The following is a 26,191-nucleotide window of genomic DNA, read 5'->3' as shown; positions in this document are numbered from 1 at the left end:
GTGGCAAAGATTGCATCAGCATCGACAGATACTAGTGTTGAGTTTGTATCTGTTCTTTAGCGACATGACCGACCTCATTTGAACTCTTCTGTCAAGAGAGTTAATTTGGAGTTGGAACGGCTGCATTGTTGGGTGCAGGGTCACACATTGGTGTGGTTCCTGTTGATTCTCTCAATAGGGAGGATTGTACTAGGCATGGCCTTCACCTCAACAGGAAAGGGAAGAGTATACTGGCTGGGAAAATAGCAAGAAAGTTAAAGGCGGGAGGCACTGTCATGAGTGATAAAATACCAGTGGGTATAGCGTTCAGAACACCTTTTTTTAGGGTAGGGAGGACAAAAGAAACCAAATTTTAAGAGAGGTTAGGACTAAGACAAACCCATAGTTTAAGAAAGAAAAGATGGAGTTGTCAGGTTCTTTAGATGCTGCTATGGAATACCTCAGACCAGACATTTCAAGTAACTTCTGTAATATGAACTTGATCTTCACCATCCCAGCAGAAATAATGTCCATCATAAAATCTTTAAAATCAAAAAGATCTACTGGGTATGATGAAATATCAACAAAGTTAATTAAAGAATGTGATTCTGAGTTAAGTAACATATTAAGCTATCTGTGTAACCAGCCGTTTATCAGTGGAATATTTCCTGAATGGTTGAAATATGCTGAAGTTAAGCCACTGTTTAAGAAGGGAGATAAAGAAATAGCATCAAATTACCATCCAATTTCACTTTTCCCAGCATTCTCAAAACTTTTAGAAAAAGTTATGTACAGTGGTCTTTATAACCATCTTATCTCAAATAACATACTGTCAAAGTTGCAGTTCTAATTTCTAAAGGCTTCTGATATTCAGAAGGCTATCTACATTTATGGTGTAAATGTGCTTAACATTAGACAAAAAATTGGAGGAAACTGGTATGTTTTGTGATCTGTCAAATGCATTTGACTGTGTAAATCACAATATCCTTTTAAGTAAATTAGAATATTATGGTGTAACAGGAAATGCTGCAAATGGTTCAAATCTTACATCTGTGGCAGGAAACAAAGGGTGTTATTAGTAAAGAGACATGTATTAAGCTGTCAGGCACCATCCGTATGGGGTCCCACAAGGTTCCATTTTAGGGCCCTTACGTTTTCTTGTGTAGATCATCGACCTTTCACCAGTAACATTACCTGATGCCAAGTTCGTTTTGCTTGCCAATGATACAAACATTGCAATAAATATCAAATCAAGTGTAGTCTTAGAAAGATCGGCTGATAAAATACTTGTGGGCATGAATCACTGGTTCCTAGCCAATTACTTGTCACTAAACTTCAAAAAACACACTACATGCCGTTCAGAACTTGTAAGGGATGTCCCACGAGCATATGCCTTACATACAGTGACAAGAAGATAGAATAATTCGACAGTGTTAAATTCTTGGGATTACAGCTTGATAATAAATTCAACTGGGAGGAGCACACCACAGAACTGTTGTAGCATCTTAACAACTCTCTATTTGCAATGCGAATTGTGTCAGACATAGGGGATATAAAAATGAAAAATCTTGCTTACTATGCTTACTTTCATTCCATAATGTCACATGGAATTATTTTTGGGGTAATTCATCAAGCCAAGCTAAAATTTTCCAGGCGCAAAAAGGTGCAGTAAGGGTCATATGTGATGTGGACTCAAGAATATCCTGCAGAAGCCTGTTTAGGGAACTATGGATATTAACTACTGCTTCCCCATATATTTATTCCTTAATGATATTAGTCATTAAATATATATGACTTTTTCAAACAAACAGCTCAATACAATCTAATTTCTGCACCATTTCAGTGCAGTAATGTGTTCGTTGTAAATAAGTACTACAGTAGTTATTTATTACCTTATAAATAAAAAAACTTTTTATTATTTTAAATTCAGTATGTTATTGTTTGTAACATGATTCTTTCATATAGTTTCCATTAAAAAAAATGATGATCATTCCACTTGGGACCTGTGGAAGGTACATTAGCTTATTTGTTTCTGTTGTAAATATTTGTCATGTATTATTGTTTTTCTGACATCTTCTACATCCTGGAGGACCTACTCACTATGATTCAATTGGAATGAAAGTAAATCTGATCTAATCTAAACTTTTGTAGTCTTTATCAGTCTCATGCTGGTCTGTCATCTTCTATCGGAGGCAGGAAGTATGGATTTAATTGCATGTCATTGCCTGTGTTTCCGATGCAAAGTTTTATAGACAGTATCCGCCTATGCAGGTTTTGATTCTAAAAACCTCTCAACTGCGGATGCTACAATTATTCTGTAGAAAACTTGTGGCCTTGCAGACAGTCCAGTCAGTCTTCATTAAGAAACATTATACAAATTTCGAAAGAGGTTTAGTCGACTTTGTGTCGTTTGCAGGAAACAGCACGAGGAGGTAATCTCTTTTCGTCCTTCATTAAATTTATTTACAAGATTTACAAGATTACCAATGATTATATTAAACTACTTTTCAATATTTACGAATTTTGCGGTGATTCTGATGTTTTCGTCGTCATTGTAACTTCTGTGCGTAGGCAACATAAGTGAAAAATGACATTAAGTTCCCATGAGTTTGGAGTTTCTTTGAAGCCTTTGCAATCATCTTTCGTCAGTGTTCATTACTGACTATTTTCTTCTTTACCCATGAAATTTTAGAAGCAGCGAGGAAACTGGCGGCTGTGGTATTGTGCATCTTCTCTAAAAATTTTCACTAATGAGTAAACATTCGGATGAACTTTAGATATTAATGTATTTATTCTTCGTTTCCACGTTATTAGTGCGATGGCGTCTTCCACCACTATTCCACATCTCTCTTTGCTTATGTTCGTTATGGAGCCACTAGGAAAAACATACACCGTCCGAAGAGGCCTCGAAGTCTCAACAGTACCGACCTGCCGCCACGTCATTTTCAAACCTTAGACGTTACCGATTATATCGATCGACTGGTCCACAAAAATAGATAAAATTCCTGAATATTTTGGTTTCGAGGCGTTTTCAAAACTACGCGTTGCTGCAAAATAAAAATCGAGAAACATAAACGTTCAATCCACAAAGAATGATGCGCGGTTTCATAATCGCACTTCTCCCGATTCGCTGCCTAGCACCACTATTTTCTCATTCAGTTCCCTGTTATCATCTCCAACTTAAAAAATTGCTACCATCGTTCATCAGTATACTATTTTCTTGTAAAAATATTCCTCAAAAATCGATCGGATCATGTGTAGTTCCCAAATATTTTTGCCCAGTGCGATGTGATTTCTTCGCATTTCTGTATAGTGGTAACGATGTTCCTAAGTCGCAGCCTCGACTGAAGAGCGGCCCTCCTTCATCAATTTAAAATGACGCTGACAAAACACTTTCACACTTCTTTTGCTGCTTCTAACTGACTACAAACATGGCTACCTTCCCCTAAAGCTGTATTATATTTTGTGCATTGCTATCATCAGCATTTATTCTTTTTAAAGTTTACACAACGCCAATTAAGTCACTTCTGGCTTGTTTGTATAGTCCACTATACAGGGTGGTCCATTGATCGAGACCGGGACAAATATCTCACGAAATAAGCGTCAAACGAAAAAACTACAAAGAACGAAACTCGTCCAGTTGAAGAGGGAAACCAGATGGCGCTATGGTTGGCCCGCTAGATGGCGCTGCCGTAAGTCAAACGGATATAAGCCGCGTATTTTTATTTTTTATTACATATTCGTGTAGTACGTCAAGAAATATGAATGTTTTAGTTGGACCACTTTTTTCGCTTTGTGACACATGGCGCTGTAATAGTCACAATCATATGGCTCACAATTTTAGACGAACAGTTGGCAACAGGTAGGGTTTTTAAATTAAAATACAGAACGTAGGTGCGTTTGAGCATTTTTTTTCGGTTGTTCCAATGAGATACATGTTCCTTTGTGAAGTTTTCATTTCTGCTGTTACAGCGTGATTACCTGTAAATACCACATTAATGCAATAAATGCTCAAAATGATGTCCGTCAACCTCAATGCATTTGGCAATAGGTGTAACGACATTCCTCTTAACAGCGAGTAGTTCGCCTTCGGCCGGCCGAGGTGGCCGATCGGTTCTAGGCGCTTCAGTCTGGAACCGCGCGACTACTACGGTCGCAGGTTCGAATCCTACCTTTGGCATGGATGTGTGTGATGTCCTTAGGTTAGTTAGGTTAAAGTAGTTCTAAGTTCTAGGGGAGTGATGACCTCAGATGTTAAGTCCCTTAGTGCTCAGAACCATTTGTACCATTTAGTTCGCCTTCCGTAATTTTCGCACATGCATTGACAATGCGCTGACGCATGTTGTCAGGCGTTGTCGGTGGATCACGATAGCAAATATCCTTCAACTTTCCCTAGAGAATGAAATCCGGGCACGTCATATCTGGTGAACGTGCGGGCTATGATATGGTGCTTCGAGGACCAATCCACCTATCATGAAATAGCTATTCAGTACCGCTTCAACCGCACACGAGCTATGTGCCGGACATAGCTGGGAAGTACATCGCCATTCAGTCATGCAGAGAAACATCTTGTAGTAACATCGGTAGAACATTACGTAGGACATCAGCATACATTACCATTTAGATTGCCATCGATAAGATGGGGGCCAATTATCGTTCCTCCCATAATGCCGCATCACACATTAACCCGCCAAGGTCGCTGATGTTCTATTTTATGTCGCTCCGTTCGCATATTGCAGGATATTTAATGAACTGACTGCTTCAAATGGTTCTCCAGTAGTAGCGTAATCAACCGTGTGATGAGCGCCATCTGCCAACCCCCTTACCATGAACTCTGCAGATCTTACTGTAATTCAACAAATTTCCTCCACTTAAAAGGTAACATCTGCTGACGGGCTTAAAGAACTTCCTAAGGTTTCCTTAAGTTCATCTACATTGTTAACATTAATGGCACTATAACACTCTCTTGGGATATGCTCGAAGGTACTTCCACGTCATATTTCTCTCCACTGATAATGACACACTGTTTTCCATTTGCTGCGAACTTACCAACACAGTCACAAAACGGAACTGATATTCCCAACACTCGAAGGTAATTAATTAAGCGACACTACGAATTCCTTCCGAAAGTCGAGATACAAAGCTGCAACCATGGCTGTTTCTATCGCCTTCTGAGCTTCGTGAACGAACAGAGTGACCTCAGCTGCGTACAGTCGCTGTTTACGGAATCCATGTTGCAGGAGAGAGCTTCAGTCTTCAGAAAGATCATAATACGCGAACATGAAAAAGTGCAGAAGTTTTACGACAGAATGACGTCACCCATGTAGGCCTACAACTGTGTACATTTGTTCGACGACCCATCTTAAAAACGGGAGTGATCTGCGGGAAGCACAAGCCGGCAGTAATCGCAGTAGGCTGTATCTCCGAGGAACACTGCCATTCAGTGCTGTTTGTTCAGCTGTGGAGCAACACGAAAGCATATCGATGATGATAATCGCGAAGTAGTGTTCCTTGTGGGACGTACGATGCTCGCATACAATCACATCGAACAAACGGCTGCGGCCGTTGGTGGGGAATGGTATTCACCCAGCATGGGATGGCAGGCTATAGAAGCGGTGCTGGCTCATATACCCGGTACGTAGTACTATTACAAATCACTGCTACATGCCGCTGGAGACGCGTCACTCCGAGCTGAGCTGCCCGCTAGGGACGTGCCCCAGGTCATTTCAACGGAGTGCTGCTCCAACGTGGAACACAGCAACCAGGCTGCGGCCAGCGTGTGCAGTGTGTAGTCTGCGAAGAGGTCAAATGGCTCTCCTCCAGCGGGACATGCACTTGTGCTACTAGCTAGTCAGCATTTTTCAATTGTTCTCTGCAAACCTCTACGTTCGTATACGCCCCTCTGCACATTCTCCTCTGTCGTCATAGTGTCCAAGCGCGAAGAGATTACGAGATGTACAGAACGGTAGTACTCTTTAACTTTTTTATGGGCTAATACTATCGACTGCAGTGCGTGTGTGAGTCATTCTGGGGCTTATTTCCATTTGACACTGAAAGCTAAATTTGACAGTCATGGAATCAGTGCTTAATAATATACGAAAAAGAAAATCACACTAGCATAAAAATTGTTCATGGACCTCCTTGAACTAATACTAAACGACAACCACTTCATGTAAGGAACACAACTGACATTCAACATAAAGATCCCGCAATAGATTCAAATATAGCACTTCAAATTGCCATTATATATATTTACCACACGGTAAAAAACCCTTGCAATAAAATCATATTCTGTCGATAAATTTATATATTATGAAAATTAATAGACAAATGTTCTTGGTTTTTAATATTAGGCGCATTGTGCTGCCACCTACGACTACGTACTCCATATCAGGGACCTCAGTAGTCATTAGACATTGTGAGAGAACTGAATGGGGCCTTCCGCGGAACTCAGGGACTTCGAACGTGATCAGGTGATCGGGTGTCAAGTGTGTCATACGTCTGTACGCGAGATTTCCACACTCCTAAACATCCCTAGGCCCACTGTTTCCGATGTGATAGTGAAGTGGTAACGTGAAGGGACACCTACAGCACAAAAGCGTACAGGCCGACCACATCTGTTGACTGACAGAAACCGCCGACAGTTGAACAGGGTCGTAGTGTGTAATAGGCAGATATCTATCCAGACCATCACACAGGAATCCCAAACTGCATCAGGATCCACTGTAAGTACTATGACAGTTAGGTGGTAGGTGAGAAAACTTGGATTTCGAGCGGCTGCTCATAAGCCACAGATCACGCCGGTAAATGGCAAACAACGCCTCGCTTGACGTAAGGAGCATAAACATTGGACGACCGAACAGTGGAAAAACGGTGTGTGGAGTGACGAACCAGGGTACACAATGTGGCGATCCGATGGCAGGGTGTGGGTATGGCGAATCTTCCAGCGTGTGTATAGTCAACAGTAAAATTCGGAGGCGGCGGTGTTATGGTGTGGTCGTGTTTTTCATGGAGGGGGCTTGCACCCCTTGTTGTTTTGCGTGGCACTATCACAGCACTGGCCTACAGTGATGTTTTAAGCACCTTCTTGCTTCCCACTGTTGAAGAGCAATTCGGTGATGGCGATTGTATCTTTCAACACGATCGACCAGCTGTTCATAATGCACGACCTTTGGTGGAGTGGTTACATGACAATAACATCCCTGTAATGTATTGACCTGCACAGAGTCCTGACCTGAATCCTATAGAACACCTTTGGAATGTTTTGCAACGCCGACTTCGTGCCAGGCCTCACCGACCGACATCGATACCTATCCTCAGTGCAGTAGTTCGTGGAGAATGGGCTGCCGTTCCCCATAAAACCTTCCAGCACCTGGCTGAACGTATTCCTGCGAGAGTGGTGGCTGTCATCAAGGCTAAGGGGGGGGGGGGGGCAACACCATATTGAATTCCTGAAGTACCGATGGAGGGCACCAAGAACTTGTAAGTCAATTTCACCCAGGTGTCCGGATGCTTTTGATGACATAGTGGATGAGTGGTGAGGAACTAAACACGACACGGCTATCGCTGAAGTTTCTTAGTAAGGTGATATGTTTACGACGAGACGGCCGGTAACACCTATCATGGGCAGGCACGGGACAGAAGGGTGGGAGGGGAAGCACTTTTTTCCTGTTCCTGCTGCTTAACACACGCCGGCATTGTGCTCAGATTCTTCCTGAATTTTTATAGTGCATTTACACTCCTGGAAATGGAAAAAAGAACACATTGACACCGGTGTGTCAGACCCACCATACTTGCTCCGGACACTGCGAGAGGGCTGTACAAGCAATGATCACACGCACGGCACAGCGGACACACCAGGAACCGCGGTGTTGGCCGTCGAATGGCGCTAGCTGCGCAGCATTTGTGCACCGCCGCCGTCAGTGTCAGCCAGTTTGCCGTGGCATACGGAGCTCCATCGCAGTCTTTAACACTGGTAGCATGCCGCGACAGCGTGGACGTGAACCGTATGTGCAGTTGACGGACTTTGAGCGAGGGCGTATAGTGGGCATGCGGGAGGCCGGGTGGACGTACCGCCGAATTGCTCAACACGTGGGGCGTGAGGTCTCTACAGTGCATCGATGTTGTCGCCAGTGGTCGGCGGAAGGTGCACGTGCCCGTCGACCTGGGACCGGACCGCAGCGACGCACGGATGCACGCCAAGACCGTAGGATCCTACGCAGTGCCGTAGGGGACCGCACCGCCACTTCCCAGCAAATTAGGGACACTGTTGCTCCTGGGGTATCGGCGAGGACCATTCGCAACCGTCTCCATGAAGCTGGGCTACGGTCCCGCACACCGTTAGGCCGTCTTCCGCTCACGCCCCAACATCGTGCAGCCCGCCTCCAGTGGTGTCGCGACAGGCGTGAATGGAGGGGCGAATGGAGACGTGTCGTCTTCAGCGATGGGAGTCGCTTCTGCCTTGGTGCCAATGATGGTCGTATGCGTGTTTGGCGCCGTGCAGGTGAGCGCCACAATCAGGACTGCATACGACCGAGGCACACAGGGCCAACACCCGGCATCATGGTGTGGGGAGCGATCTCCTACACTGGCCGGACACCACTGGTGATCGTCGAGGGGACACTGAATAGTGCACAGTACATCCAAACCGTCATCGAACCCATCGTTCTACCATTCCTAGACCGGCAAGGGAGCTTGCTGTTCCAACAGGACAATGCACGTCCGCATGTATCCCGTGCCACCCAACGTGCTCTAGAAGGTGTAAGTCAACTACCCTGGCCAGCAAGATCTCCGGATCTGTCCCCCATTGAGCATGTTTGGGACTGGATGAAGCGTCGTCTCACGCGGTCTGCACGTCCAGCACGAACGCTGGTCCAACTGAGGCGCCAGGTGGAAATGGCATGGCAAGCCGTTCCACAGGACTACATCCAGCATCTCTACGATCGTCTCCATGGGAGAATAGCAGCCTGCATTGCTGCGAAAGGTGGATATACACTGTACTAGTGCCGACATTGTGCATACTCTGTTGCCTGTGTCTTGTGCCTGTGGTTCTGTCAGTGTGATCATGCGATGTATCTGACCCCAGGAATGTGTCAATAAAGTTTCCCCTTCCTGGGACAATGAATTCACGGTGTTCTTATTTCAATTTCCAGGAGTGTATATCTTCCAAGGAGAATGACCTAAACCAAGTCTACTATGGATACCGAAATAACAGACGTTCTTGTTCAGTAAATATGTGGCGTTTATTGCTGCTGAAGCTCAAATTCACATGATTGTACCATAGCTGGAAACAACGTCTTGTAGAAGCAAGTTCGGAGAGGGAGATGAAGAAGAGCAGAGTGCATATGTAGTTTATAACAAGAGTCGCTGTCATTTATAAACGTCTAGTATTTATTTTTAACTGCAGAAAAAAATCACAGCATTTGTTCCAGCCACTGTTTAAATGAAGAAAAATGTTACTCGTTTCCAATACACTTCCACTGCTAGTTGAAGACAATTTCTAATAGGCGTTTTGCTGCTTTTCGTTACATCAGTGATAAAGCCAATATAGTGAGGTTAAGCATGTTGAAAGTGTCACACACACTTAGTGCTTATAAACAATTGTACAGGTTGTTTCAGGAGGAAAAGTGAATAGTTTAGGACGTGGTAGAAAACATACCATATAACAAATGTCTAATGTTTACTTGTTACAGAAATAAAGCTTGTTAGAGCAGTAAGTTCTCATTTTAAGGCTGGTACTCCATTTGCTAACGCAGTAAATCACATAGAAAATGTTATGAGGAAGGCGTTTCATTGACAAAACACTTACAAGATGTAACAAATCTATTAATTTTTTGTTTTATCTTCAAGCTGTTAAGTTGTGTCTCACCTTCATCTACACCTGCGTTATAACTCTGCAACTGACACTTCGCTGCCATAGAACCACTTTCGGATGATTTCTCTACCGGTACACTCTCCAGCAGCGCAGTGGAAAAATAAACACCATAGCCATACTGCGAAAGCTCTAAGTTATGATATTACGATGGTTACTTCTCCATGCGTAGTAGTTTTGAGGTAACAAAATGTTTCCTGATCCGTATGAGCATGTTAGTTACTGAAATTTCGTGAAAAATTCTCGATGGAACAAACAAATCCCCTTTGTTTCAATAATTATCAGCCGAAGTCACCTATTGTATCCGTGACACTGTCTCCCCTACTCCACAGTAATACAAAATGAGTAATCTTTCTTTGAACTTTTCAGATGTGTTCCAATAATTATGTCTGAGAAGGATCTCAATCCTTGCAACAATATATAGAAGACGACGGACAAGGGTATGTAGACAGTAGCTGTAATAGATTTGTTACATCTTCTAAATGTTCTATCAGTGAAACGCCTTTCCCACAACATTTTCTAAGTGATGCCGCCGATGTAAGTTGTCTCGTTTAAATCATTTTACAATGGGAATTTGATCTTCAGATGATTTCACTACACAATGAACGACAGCATTATTTGCAATCAGTCTAAGAGGGCTGGTCAGATTATCACCTAAATCATTTATATAAAAAATAGCAGAAGGCTTTGTGTGTGACACTTCCTTGGAAAATTCCAAGATATCTCTTCTGTTTCACTCGGTGACGTTCCGTCAGTCACCAGGAACTGCGACCTTTCGGGGTGAATATCACGAATTCAGTCGCGTAACTGGGATGATTATGATCAGAAGGCACTTGTAAGAAACAGTGTTAAAAGTCTTATGGAAATTTAGAAATACTGAATTAACTTAGTTTCCAAGTCGATATCAGTCATTCCTTCCTGTGGGGACACAACCAGTTGTGCTTTACGACAAGGAATCTGTGGTGGTTATGTATCAATAGATAGTTTTTTCAAGGTATTTCGTAAGTTTCGAAGACAATACATGTTACAAAATACTACTGCAACTCTATTTCTGTGATATTGGTCTAAATTTTGACTATTATTTGTACTTCCTTACATTTGCATTGGCATGGTCTGCACACCTTCGTCTTTCGTTGAGCGACTTGACCGGTGGTTTTAAATATCGTTATTAGTGTGGCAGTGCGCGAACCATACTCTTAGCTTGGCTCGCTGTAACGTTGTCGTAGGGGTTAACACGAGCGCTTCGAAGCTCAAGCGTTTACTCTTAAACTGAGCCGTAGCCGATTATAATTTTGTAGACAGGTTAGCGAAATAATTTATTAAAAAAGAAACAACATGAGTTAACCTCAAGAGATTAATAATGTTGTCGAAACACATTAATGTCTTTCAGTTCAGTACATTTTTACTGCATTTACACACATCAAAAAAAAAAAAAGTTTTGCATCACCCCAGTTCCCAGAAACCCTGAAGATAGACGTTGACTGTGGATATTGTATAATAGGGACAGCCCCTTTGACTGTTCAGAGATGTCACTAAACCCGCCCAAAGATGTAAACAACCATGCATCAGTAACGCCTATTAGACAGAGGGGGTCCGACAGCCGATCAGTTCCAGTCATTCCACCAGGAAGGAGGTACACGGATCGTGTTGTCTGTAGTTGAACCATGCCTAGACGGTCAATACCGCGGTTAAATCGCGTCTGCATTGTTACTTTGTGCCAGACAGAAGGCCTCAACAAGGGTTCTCGGAGAGAACAAAATCGATGTTGTTCGGACATGGAGGAGATACAGAGTGACAGTTGATGACCGCTGCCTACGAGTTATTTCTCGGAGGAACCCTGACAGCAACGCCACCATGTTGAATAACGCTTTTCGTGCAGCCACAGGACGTCGTGTTACGACTCAAATTCTGCGCAATAGGCAGCCTGATGTGCAACCTCATTCCAGACGTCCATGGCGAGGTCCATTTTTGCAACTTCGACACCATGCAGCGCGGTACAGATGGGCCCAAGAACATTCCGTATGGACCGCTCAGGATTAGCATCACGTTCGCTTCAACGATGAGTGTCGCATATGCCTTCAACCAAACAATCGACGGAGATGTGTTTGGAGGCAACCTGGTCGGGCTAAATGCCTTAGACACACTATCCAGCGAGTGCAGCAAGATGGCGGTTCCTGCTGTTTTGGGTGGTATTATGTGCGGCCGACGTACGCCGCAGGTGGTCATGGAAGGCGCCGTAACGGCTGTACGATACGTGAACGCCATCCTCCGACTGATAGTGCGACCACATCGACAGCATATTGGCGAGGTATTCGCCTTCAAGGACGAGAACTCGCGCCCCCCTCGTGCACATCTTGCGAATGACTTCCTTCAGTATAACGACATCGCTCGACTAGAGTGGCCAGCATGTTCTCCAGATATGAACCTTATCGAACATGCCTGGGATAGATGGAAAAGGACTGTTTATGGACGACGTGACTCATCAACCACTCTGAGGGATCCACGCCGAATCGCCGTTGAGGAGTGGAACAATCTGAACCAACAGTGCCTTGATGAACTTGTGGATAGTATCCGAATACAGGCATGCATCAATACAAGAGGACGTGCTACTGGCTATTAGAGGTAATGGTGTGTACAGCAACCTGGACCACAACATCTGAAGGTGTCGCTGTATGGTGGTACAACATACAATGTGTGGATTTCATGAGCAACAAAAAGGGCGGAAATGATGTTTATGTTGGTCTCTATTCCAGTTTTCTGTACAGGTTCCCGAACTCTCGGAACATAGGTGATGCAAAACTATTTTTGATATTTTTAATTCACATCCGTATGTACATAAAAATAAAGGATTACCTGTGGCTCCGTTTATCTGTCGAAACGTATGACGCCGCTAAGTAATGGCCCGAATTACGCGCGGTTTTTTGCAGAATGTTCGGTATTTTCTGGAGGAGGCTTCTAGGTAAAACAGAATTTCTAGCAACAATGAACCGGTTTTCCGTTAAAACTAAGTGCAAGAAAGACAATGTTGCAGGTTCATCTTTAATTGTTGCAGTTTATGTAATCCTTCACATGTTGGTGCTTCTGTGTCACTGTTTAGCAAAAGTGAAATCCCTATACAACTGTTTTCATCTGTAAGCAAATTAATTAGTTTATCAGACTTCGTTGAAGCTTTGTACAGTTCTTGTTGCTTTCACCGTGAAATGTCTCTTTCATGAGCGTCATTTCGTGGAACTACGAGCTAGCCACGAAGGAGAAAGCGACTACGTGCTTATCGAGGAAGCGGGGATTGCCAAGGAAGCCACGAATCAGATTGTTTACGGGATGCTCAGTCACATGCATGAGATTCGGAAGACCAACACACCGTAAGAAATTAGCTGGTCGTTTACGAGCTGCTCAATAGCGTGCATTGCAGTCACACGGCTACGAATAATTAGTATGGACGCTGGATGTTTTCATGATGTCTAATTCCACTGAGAATCGTTTGTATAACGACTGTATTATTGTCAATATATTTTGGATAGATGGTAGCATCTGTCGTAAATACTAAAATCCTTTATTTTACAGGTCGATTTCGGTCACTGTGTGATCATCTTCAGCGCTAAATATTCTACCTTATATTCATAATAGCACAAAAGTTTCTATGAAGTGTAACATGTACTGTGATTCCAGAATGAGATTTTCACTCTGCACCGGAGTGTGCGTTGATAATGAAACTTCCTGGCCGATTAAAATTGTGTGCCGGACCGAGATTCGAACTCGGGACCATGAGGCGCGGTATTGGCGGAATTACAGCTTGAAGGGGGGCGGGGAGGGGTCGTGAGTCATGCTTGGGTGGCACAGTTGGTAGAGCACTTGCCTGCGGAAGGCAAAGGTCCTGAGTTCGAGTATCGAGCCGGCACACAGTTTAATCTGCCAGGAAGTTTCATGTGTTGTTTTTGTATGCAGTAAAACTGAAGGTATCTGTTGAAGGTAATCATCACATTACATGTTATACTGTAACATCCCCACAATAAAAATTATATAATAACCTCCCAACAGTAAAAATATAATATAATTATATAATTCACATTTTTGCGTACCTTACCAACAGAAAAATTGCGTAACCTACCAATAATACAATGTGACTAATCTCTCGATAGAATTGTGGTTTACTTATAACCTTTCAATAATTGACTGTGAATTTAAACTGCTAAATTTTGGACGTCAGCAGTGCTGCGTCATGGCCCTGAAAGATCATTTTGAACAAATTGAAAATTCTTACCTCAATAAGGTCGCCGGCTAACGCGTATATGTCAGCTCCTATAAGAAATTTTTCTGGCAGTGCTCATTGCAATGCTGGCCAATAGATTTGTCACGTATACAAAGAGACAACTGATTTTTGTTTACAATAATCAGGATGACCATGGATTGGAGGAATTAGTAAAATCCTTAAATTGAGTTGAATGATAGTCAAAAGTTAATTTTTTATAAGAAAACTTATTATTAAGAGATTTTTGTAAACATTTACATGGGACATGATATAACAATAGTGTATATGCGCGAGGCTGCTTTTACGTTATACTACAATGCTCAGGCACCGCCATCGCTCACCACGACCGGCCCAGTCAACTCCACACACACGACTGCTAGCAACTACTTACTCCTACTGCTACACTGTTCCTGCTGCATACAACACTACTCTCTGGTCTGAGATTCTCTTATAGCTTACATATCGCAGGCAGCGCGTGAGCAATCCATCGAAATTACATCTGTTCAACTGCGCTAGCAACAAATTCTGTAATCATGGACCTCTTACAATACCTCATAGAAAATGTTGGGCTATTATGATACGAACCTACAAGGTTCGAATACTTTTCACCGAAGATGGTCACACAGCAACCAAAATCTCAAAAGTAAAAACTTCAATATTAACGACGGATGCTGCCATTTACCCAAAATGTATTGGATGTTTTCGAGTCACTCAATCTCGATGGAGAATGCACATTGACTTTTGTTCCATTCCAATATACACTCCTGGAAATTGAAATAAGAACACCGTGAATTCATTGTCCCAGGAAGGGGAAACTTTATTGACACATTCCTGGGGTCAGATACATCACATGATCACACTGACAGAACCACAGGCACATAGACACAGGCAACAGAGCATGCACAATGTCGGCACTAGTACAGTGTATATCCACCTTTCGCAGCAATGCAGGCTGCTATTCTCCCATGGAGACGATCGTAGAGATGCTGGATGTAGTCCTGTGGAACGGCTTGCCATGCCATTTCCACCTGGCGCCTCAGTTGGACCAGCGTTCGTGCTGGACGTGCAGACCGCGTGAGACGACGCTTCATCCAGTCCCAAACATGCTCAATGGGGGACCGATCCGGAGATCTTGCTGGCCAGGGTAGTTGACTTACACCTTCTAGAGCACGTTGGGTGGCACGGGATACATGCGGACGTGCATTGTCCTGTTGGAACAGCAAGTTCCCTTGCCGGTCTAGGAATGGTAGAACGATGGGTTCGATGACGGTTTGGATGTACCGTGCACTATTCAGTGTCCCCTCGACGATCACCAGTGGTGTCCGGCCAGTGTAGGAGATCGCTCCCCACACCATGATGCCGGGTGTTGGTCCTGTGTGCCTCGGTCGTATGCAGTCCTGATTGTGGCGCTCACCTGCACGGCGCCAAACACGCATACGACCATCATTGGCACCAAGGCAGAAGCGACTCTCATCGCTGAAGACGACACGTCTCCATTCGTCCCTCCATTCACGCCTGTCGCGACACCACTGGAGGCGGGCTGCACGATGTTGGGGCGTGAGCGGAAGACGGCCTAACGGTGTGCGCGACCGTAGCCCAGCTTCATGGAGACGGTTGCGAATGGTCCTCGCCGATACCCCAGGAGCAACAGTGTCCCTAATTTGCTGGGAAGTGGCGGTGCGGTCCCCTACGGCACTGCGTAGGATCCTACGGTCTTGGCGTGCATCCGTGCGTCGCTGCGGTCCGGTCCCAGGTCGACGGGCACGTGCACCTTCCGCCGACCACTGGCGACAACATCGATGTACTGTGGAGACCTCACGCCACACGTGTTGAGCAATTCGGCGATACGTCCACCCGGCCTCCCGCATGCCCACTATACGCCCTCGCTCAAAGTCAGTCAACTGCACATACGGTTCACGTCCACGCTGTCGCGGCATGCTACCAGTGTTAAAGACTGCGATGGAGCTCCGTATGCCACGGCAAACTGGCTGACACTGACGGCGGCGGTGCACAAATGCTGCGCAGCTAGCGCCATTCGACGGCCAACACCGCGGTTCCTGGTGTGTCCGCTGTGCCGTGCGTGTGATCATTGCTTGTACAGCCCTCTCGCAGTGTCCGGAGCAAGTATGGTGGGTCTGACACACCGGTGTCAATGTGTTCTTTTTTCCATTTCCAGGAGTGTATTTACGACAACAGTCTGTACCTAAGTGTAGCCGCTGTCCGAGTTATGGTGCACTCAATCACCAGGACTGTGCCTGACAAGAGTCAGCGTCAAACTTCCGACATTGCGTACACCAAGTGAACCTCTGTTGTCAGTGCTCTGCTCTTTACACAACACATTCGTAAATACAGTTCGGCGTTTCAAATTAAATCGTTAAGAGCCGTCAAATTATTCAAAGAACAATATATGACTTTTTTTACATTCAAGGGCAAGTATACTGAAGCGACAAAGAACCTGGTGTACGCGTGCGTATTCAAATACAGAGATATGTAAACAGACAGAATACTGGGCTGCGGTCGACAACGCTTATATAAGGCAACAACTGTCAAAAGTTCAAATGTGTGTGCATTCCTAAGGGACAAAACTGCTGAGGTCATCGGTCCGTAGACTTACACACAAACTAACTTACGCTGGCCTGCACAGAGTCCTGACCTGAATCCTACAGAACACCTTTGGGATGTTTTGGAACGCCAACTTCGTGCCTGGCCTCACCGACCGACATCGATACCTCTCCTCAGTGCAGCACACATCCACATCTACATCTACGTGGTTTCTCCGCAATTCACACTTAAGTGCCTTGCAGAGGATTCATCAAATCATTTTCATACTACTTCTCTGCAATTCCACTCTCGAATGGCGCGTGGGAAAAAGGAACATAAAAACCTTTCCGTTCGAACTCTGATTTCTCTTACTTTATTATGATGATCATTTATCCCTGCCGGCCGGAGTGGCATGCGGTTCTAGGCGCATACTATTGTAAGAGACCGCTACGGTCGCAGGTTCGAATCCTGCCCCGGGCATGGATGTGTGTGATGTCCTTAGGTTACTTAGGTTTAAGTAATTCTAAGTTCTAGGGCACTGATGACCTCAGAAGTTAAGTCCCATAGTGCTCAGAGCCATTTGAACCATTTGAACCATTTCTCCCTACGTACGTGGGTGTCAACAAAATATTTACGCATTCGGAATAGAAAGTTGGGGATTGAAATTTCGTAAATAGATCTCGCAGTAAAGAAAACCGCCTTTCTTTCAGTGACCGCCAACCAAACTCGCGTATCATATCAGTGACATTCTCACCACTATTGCGCGATAACACGAAACGAGTTGCCCTTCTTTGCACTTTTTCAATGTCCTCCGTCAATCTTACCTGGTAAGGATCCCATAACGCTCAGAAATATTCCAGCAGAGGATGGACAAGTGTAATGTAGGCTGTCTCTTCGGTGGGTTTGTCGCATCTTCTAAGTGTTCTGCCAACAAAGCGCAGTCTTTGTTTCACATTCCCCACAATATTATCTATGCGGTCTTTCCAATTTAAGTTTCTCGTAATTGTAATTCCTAGGAATTTAGTCGAATTGACAACCCTTAGATTTGTGCGATTTATCGTATACCCCAAATTTATCGGATTTCTTTTAGTACCCATGTGGATGACCTCGCACTTTTCTTTGTCTAGTGTTAACTGCCAGATATCACTTCTATTCTACTCGGTGATTTACCGTCTATCACTACGTACTGTGACCTCCCTCAGAGGAAATCACGGATTCAATTACACAACTGAGACGATACTCCATATGCATGCAATTTGATTAACAGTCGCTTGTGAGGAACGGTATCAAAAGCCTTCTGGAAATCTAGGAGTATGGAATCGATCTGAGATCTTATGTCGACATCACTTATTATTTCATGGGAATAAAGAGCTAGCTGTGTTTCGCAAGAAAGTTATTTTCTGAATCCGTGTTTATGTATCAATAAGTCATTTTCTTCATGGTTATTCATAATGTTCGAGTACAGTATATGCTCCAAAATCCTACTGCCAATTGAGGTCAGTGATATGGGTCTGTAATTCAATGGGTTACTCCAATTTCCTTTCTTGAATATTGGTGTGACCTGTGCTACATTCCAGTCTTTAGGAACAGACCTTTCGTCAAGTGAGCGGTTGTATAAGATTGCTAAGAAAAGTACTTTTGTGTCTGCATACTCTGAGAGGAACCTGATTAGTATACCGTCTGGACCGGAAGACTTGCCTTTCTTAAGTGATTTGAGTTGTTTCGCAACACCTAAGATATCAACTTTCATGTCACTCATGCTAACAGCTGCCCTGGTTTTGAATTCTGGATTATTTACTTCGTCATCTTTCGTGAAGAAATTACGGAAAACTGTATTTTGTAACTCCGCTTTAGTGGCACCGTCATCGGTAACATTTCCATCGCAATCGTGCTGTGAGGGTATTGACTGTTTTTTGCCATTGGTGTACTTTATATACGACCAGAATCTCTTTGTGTTTTCTACCACATTTTGAGACAATATTTCACTGTAGAAGCTATTATAAGCATCTCGCATTGACGTCCGCACTAAATTTCAAGCTTCCGTGAAACTTAGCCAGTCTTGAGGATTTAGCGTTCTTCTGAAATTGGAATGCTTTTTTCGTTGCTTCTGCAACAGTGTTCTGACGTGTTTTGTGCACCATGGTGGACCAGTCCCGTCTCTTATTAACTTACGTGGTATGGTTCTATCTATTGCTGAAGAATGGGCTACCATTCCCCAAGAAACCTTCCAGCACCTGATTGAACGTATGCCTGAGAGAGAGGAAGCTGTCATCAAGGCTAAGGGTGTCCAACACCATATTGAATTCCAGCATTACCGATGGAGGGCGCCACGAACTTGTAAGCCATTTTCAGCCAAGTGTCCGGATACTTTTGATCACATGGTGTAAGCTTCATCCAGCCAAACTCGTCTCTTATTGTTCCGAGAGGCTCCGTAATGTCATGTATGATGCTTATATTCCTGCGCTGTATTCCTAACAGATTTTTCAAGAAGCTTCTTGTCCAAGCCTGTGATGTTGGGCAGTTACTCCTTCGTCTAAAACGTAGTTTCTCAGCAGTTTAAGCAAATCGGGACATCACAGAAAACCCACACTCTTCTCGCTGCATCCATAAACTAAACTAAAAGAACTACTCCCGATCAGGCCATGAAGACCCAGCGGAACCGACCGGTCACCGTGTCATCCTCAGACCACAGGCGTCACTGGATGCGGATATGGATGGGCATGTGGTCAGCAAACCGCTCTCCCGGTCGTTACTTCTCAATCAAGTAGCTCCTCAGTTTGCCACAGAAGGGCTGAGTGCATCCCGCTTGCCAACAGCGCTCGGCAGACCGGATGGTCACCCATCCAAGTGCTAGCTCAGCCCGACAACGCTTAACTTCGGTGATCTGACGGGAGCAGGTGTTATCGCTGCGGCAAGGTCTTGAAAAAAAGGTTTTTCTTGTGAAAATTCCAAGTTACCTCCAGACGTTTGTGTTCCTGGCCCCATATCATAAATTACTGCTGTATTTTGGGTTCCAACTGTTTTCAGCTGCATTGTTGTGTTTTGGAGTAACTCACTAGTCTCAGTACTATAGCAGTCCAAATACAGGCTGTTTCCATGGTAACACAAAACGAACCATGACCCCCATAATGTTTTTTTCCACTAAAATTACATCACCTGATCAATCACGGCACAAGCGACAGTCGGCAATGGACACTTATTTTCCTCTACAGCGTTTAATGTTTATGGTTTAGATTTCATGAGATCCTGCACTTACTTCAGAATTCCAGATTTCCACTTGAATTGTTTGGCCCAGTTCGGAAATGCTTACCGGTAACGAGAAACGTAAACTATTTTATGGCCGTTTCTGCTTTCACGGATTTACCGCTTCGTGACTAACGAGTTGTACTGAGATAGCACGAATGGTCAGTTGCTTGAAACCCATAATGTTATGTTGTTTCTGTCCTGAGCATAATGGTGCTCTTGCGCGAACAGACGTCCGGATTACTAACTAAACTATCCGCATGTCTTGGAGACACTTTTCGTGGTTGATCACTTCAGGCTGTAACTTACCAGTTGCAGTCAATTAAAGTTCCCCCAGTTCGGTTTCCAGACGGGAGATGGGGACGCTAAAAAGGTTGCAACCACTGATCATCATATTTTCGCCAGTCATCGCGCTGCAAAGTATTTATGTGTCAAAATAGCCTTAAGCACGGAGTGACAAGACCATCACATCACTTGCCTTAGTTACCTCTCTTGCACTGTTGTGGAAGACATGATATCCCTGCTTAATTAATTAATTTTTATTTTATTTGCCTAAAACTCAAAATATCCTTCTAACAGTTCGCCGTTGGGTACGTCAGCCACACAGTCTAAAATCAGTCTTCCATTTGACGCACTTTCTTCACACTTTTGCACGCTTGTTATTAAAAGAGGATACTATTAAGCGATTTCTGTTGCAGTATTCATGTACGTAAGTTTTATTAACAGAACTCATATAACTTTCCTTAAGACAAAAATTTGTGTTAGTTCTGTGTTAGCGTGTGCGCAAACAGCGATATCTATATTAATTTTACAGGGAACGTCACAAGTGACTGCTGTATGCCTATATGTAGGAAGATATTGGTGTAGTCGTTGTGGGTTATTAGAATAAAACAATTACAACGCCACAGTTCTTTCACCTGGAAGACAATCCGGCCCAGAAGAAACCTTTTAAAAGCTGCCCTTACAATCCGCTTGTTGCTCTGAGCCAGAGACTGTTAAGCACTTCCTGTCTCGAAACATGAGGCGAAGCACACACCGTGTAACAAGACACACCTGTTCTACGTCTCGCATGGTTTACGTATATTGGCTCTGAGACATTTAAACTGACCATTCATTTGACCGAGCTTGTTTCTGTATGTTTACTTTTCATTTATACAATTTCTTATTAAAAGCAACATATAAATTCACTGTGCTCTATGGGCTTCACATTTTTGCACGTTTATTATTAAAAGACGATACTATTAAGCGATTTCTGTTGCAGTATTCATGTACAGACGTTTTATTAACAGAAGTCATATATCTTTCCTTCAGATAATAATTTCTGTTAGTTCCTTAAGTTATCAGGATTATTGAGACCAAAGAAGTTTTACCCACGTCATCGCTCACCAGTTTTTCTGCCCATAATAAAAATCAGGACTACTATTTAAATGTTACTTCTTCCTTCCCTTCAGAACTGATTTTATGTATTTCTTTGCAAAGACGCCTCCTGGTAAAATAATTTAGTCTTGGTGATTGTTTACAGGCTCCTGGCATTCGATTCTGGGTTTGTGTTAAAGGCATATTTTAATAGCAGAATGAGTAATATATGTAAATCTAAAGGGCAGCAGAGAGTACAATTAAGTATATTGCCCAACGTGATGAAATATGACGATGTTCTCCAGACCATATGAATGAATAACAAAGAGAATCCTTAAATCCGGTTTTTAAAAATAATGTTTGAAGGGGTAACTTTTGGAATCTGAAATGGAGGAAAAATAAACTGGAAGAGAGAAAATTATTTCCAAGCTGATGTCTTTCTATAGCAATCGTATTTACAATTTTTCTATTTGCCAAAGGCAATAGTGTCATTTATATCGTAACAAGTTAGCTATCATATGAAGTCATTAATCATGTCACAGAGCATTCTATTCCATTTCTGTAGCATGACATTGTACACCTCAAAGACCCTCTGCTAAGAATTAAAGTGCAAATACAACAGCGACGAAATGTATGTAACAAACTGGCTTTCACTGCCTCTGAACCGCATTCCTGTTCGGGCATGTAGAACACTTTCCTTAGACAGATGGCACAGTTCAGGTCGCTGGAGTTTCGTCAATCATTTACACTGATTTGCCATCTTTTCTCTTTCCATTTTCTTCTAAATCTATGGGATGTAATGTATTTTTCACGTTTCAAACTCTTTTGGAGATCAAACATAAAACGTTTGTCAAGTTCTATTTTTAAATATCTTACTGGTGCATAAGGTGTCTTCATTCAGACACTATTTCGTGAGATTGACGTATTTAAATTTTGACTTGTAGCATTTTAGTAATTTTTCAAGATATTCACAATAATCAACAACTCATCCTCCGTAAAGTGTCGCTTTCGTAAAGTATAGACTTTGTTGCCATTATTCCCCTACAGTGAGTCAGAGTGTAGAACGATAAACTAGTCTGCAATTCGTTGCAAAATCTAGATCAGTACGCACGTCTGTCAAAATGACAGACGCGCACATGATATAGAATGAGTGATATAGGAGAACTTCCTCAGCGTAACAAAAATATTGAAACGTGGTGCCATTGCTTTTAGTCTCATTATAATAAATAGGTGCTTCATCTAAGGAAGCATTCCGAATAACCAAGTTTCATATTTTCCACTACTTTCGCTTGTGAAAATGTGTTTCAGCTAATGAGCAGGAAAGTTCCTTCCATTACATGATGCCATAATGTTTTGCCTCATCAGTTTATCTCGTATTGTCCATGGTTGTGGAGGACTCAATAAGTTTACAGCTTGCAAAGCTCCACTGCCCCCAGCCTTGCCGCTGTGGCAACACCGATTCCCGTCAGATCACCGAAGTCCAGCTATGTTGGACTTGATAAGCACTTGGATGGGCTACCTTCCGGGTCTGCAGGGCGCTATTAGCCAGCGGTGTGCTCTCAGATCTTGCGACGATAATTGAGGCGCTACTTCTTAAAAAAGTAGCTGCTCCGGTCATGAAAGCTGACAACTGCCGGGAGAGCGGTGTCCGGACCACATGCTCTTTCACATAAGCATCCAGTGACGCCTTACGGTGAGGATGGCACGGCTGTCGGTCGGTACCGTTGGGCCTTACAAAGCCTGTTCGGACGGAGTTTAGTCAGAGTTTATTTCTCCACTCCTCCTATCCACTTCACATTGTTGCATCTCTCCATTCTACTTTACACTCCTGGAAATTGAAATAAGAACACCGTGAATTCATTGTCCCAGGAAGGCGAAACTTTATTGACACATTCCTGGGGTCAGATACATCACATGCTCGCACTGACAGAACCACAGGCACATAGACACAGGCAACAGAGAATGCACAATGTCGGCACTAGTACAGTGTATATCCACCTTTCGCAGCAATGCAGGCTGCTATTCTCCCATGGAGAAGATCGTAGAGATGCTGGATGTAGTCCCGTGGAACGGCTTGCCATGCCATTTCCACCTGGCGCCTCAGTTGGACCAGCGTTCGTGCTGGACGTGCAGACCGCGTGAGACGACGCTTCATCCAGTCCCAAACATGCTCAATGGGGGACAGATCCGGAGATCTTGCTGGCCAGGGTAGTTGACTTACACCTTCTAGAGCACGTTGGGTGGCACGGGATACATGCGGACGTGCATTGTCCTGTTGGAACAGCAAGTTCCCTTGCCGGTCTAGGAATGGTAGAACGATGGGTTCGATGACGGTTTGGATGTACCGTGCACTATTCAGTGTCCCCTCGACGATCACCAGTGGTGTACGGCCAGTGTAGGAGATCGCTCCCCACACCATGATGCCGGGTGTTGGCCCTGTGTGCCTCGGTCGTATGCAGTCCTGATTGTGGCGCTCACCTGCACGGCGCCAAACACGCATACGACCATCATTGGCACCAAGGCAGAAGCGACTCTCATCGCTGAAGACGACACGTCTCCATTCGTCCCTCCATTCACGCCTGTCGCGACACCACTGGAGGCGGGCTGCACGATGTTGGGGCGTGAGCGGAAGACGGCCTAACGGTGTGCGGGACCGTAGCCCAGCTTCATGGAGACGGTTGCGAATGGTCCTCGCCGATACCCCAGGAGCAACAGTGTCCCTAATTTGCTGGGAAGTGGCGGTGCGGTCCCCTACGGCACTGCGTAGGATCCTACGGTCTTGGCGTGCATCCGTGCGTCGCTGCGGTCCGTTCCCAGGTCGACGGGCACGTGCACCTTCCGCCGACCACTGGCGACAACATCGATGTACTGTGGAGACCTCACGCCCCACGTGTTGAGCAATTCGGCGGTACGTCCACCCGGCCTCCCGCATGCCCACTATACGCCCTCGCTCAAAGTCCGTCAACTGCACATACGGTTCACGTCCACACTGTCGCGGCATGCTACCAGTGTTAAAGACTGCGATGGAGCTCCGTATGCCACGGCAAACTGGCTGACACTGACGGCGGCGGTGCACAAATGCTGCGCAGCTAGCGCCATTCGACGGCCAACACCGCGGTTCCTGGTGTGTCCGCTGTGCCGTGCGTGTGATCATTGCTTGTACAGCCCTCTCGCAGTGTCCGGAGCAAGTATGGTGGGTCTGACACACCGGTGTCAATGTGTTCTTTTTTCCATTTCCAGGAGTGTATTTCTAAGATGAGAGTTGATCTTCATAATGAAACATGTTAGTTGCTGTTACACTCTGTTGTACAACGACTGTACTAAGTCACGTCCACTAGCACACTGTATTGAACCTTTCAATGCACTCTCATTACTATCACCGATTATGTTACTAGTACGATGCGGAAGGCGTTCCCGTAATCCTTATTAGCTCCCTTCCTGAAGCTCCCACACTGTACATTTTACACTTTCGCACCTGCTGCTGTAATGTGAAATGCGTGTTGCTGTCGCCGGCGGCACGGTGCGCTTCGCGGCAACACACGTGTCATGAGATCTGATTCCCTCTGTCACGCGGTCCCCTGAGCACGCCAAGGACAGTAATCATTACTTAGCCGGTGTCGTCCGGGTAAAACATTAAAGTAATTAACTCCACGCAGTGCATTCAGTGACCCAGATATCGATCCCACCGTGACGCCACACCCGCTGCTACGCGACAGAAACCTCGGGACTACACATGGCCTGTTTTAATCTATACGAGAGACGATAGTCCTCAAATTTCGCCCATTTCATTGTTTTAGTGAAGCACAGATGTGCTTTTTCCCACAGATCCCCAATCCAACCAGAAACCTTAACTTCACATCTTTGATAAAATCGCTAAGGAACAAATATCACTACTGTAATACCATTGACTTTAAAAATTGTAATGCTGTTTATAGTGTTGATCCTAATAGAAAAGGAAAACGACAAAAGTAGACTGCAGTTCCTATCGTTGCTCACTTATTTACTGCTTACAGATAATAGTCAGTGGAATATGTACAAAATAACATAAAATGGCAAATTCATCAGTCATATAAAAACTAATGGTAATGGCTATTGTTCAGTCCTCTCGATAAGTTCGTTAATTCTACATAATTCAAACAATCGTATGCAGACAGAAAGTCTGGAAATGCGTTATATAAATGTAAAGTTTTAAAATAAATTTCGTTACAAAATTCTGACTTTAGTAGCTTTCCGAAAGGACATTCATCCGCACCATTTCTTTAGAATTTCTAAGGAATCAGACCAACACTACCTTCTCCCGTTGCTAATCACGTTCATGCATTAAAATCAGCTGAAAATAATTTTTTTGTAACTGATAAGGTGGAAAAAGTTTGAGGATCTGTTAGATCATGATCAGTTTGGCTTTAGGAAAGGTAAAGGGACCAGAGAGGCAGCTAAGGTGTTGTGCTTGATAATGCAAACAAGGCTGAAGAGAAATCAATACACATTCATTGCCTTTGTCGACCTACAATGAAGCAAGAAATTAGAAACTCTTAGAACAATAGAAGTAACTCACAAGAAAAACGGGTGGTATACAATATGTGCAAGAACCAAGACTGGAAGACCAATAACAAAGTCCTCGGCTTAACGAGGGTGTAAGACAGACCTGCAGTATTTTGCCCCTACTCTTCAATCTATAGAGATATACAAACAAATAAATTAAGTAGAGTAAATCGTGTATTATCAGTCACGAGGTAGGTTCCTCACATTGAAGGACTGATGGAACATTAGGACCATTTACCTAATATCCGGCTTGCCCACCTTTGGCACTGATAACAGCGGCGACGCGTCGTGGCATGGAAGCAATGAGGCCTTCGTATGTCGCTAAAGGGAGTTGGCACCACATCTTCCCGCACAAGTTACCTAATTCCCGTAATTTCCGGAGAGGTGAGCTATCAGCTCTGACGCCACTT

The sequence above is a fragment of the Schistocerca cancellata genome, chromosome 2 (assembly GCF_023864275.1).
Source record: "Schistocerca cancellata isolate TAMUIC-IGC-003103 chromosome 2, iqSchCanc2.1, whole genome shotgun sequence".
Taxonomy (NCBI): domain Eukaryota; kingdom Metazoa; phylum Arthropoda; class Insecta; order Orthoptera; family Acrididae; genus Schistocerca; species Schistocerca cancellata.
Note: the sequence above shows the minus strand (reverse complement) of the source record.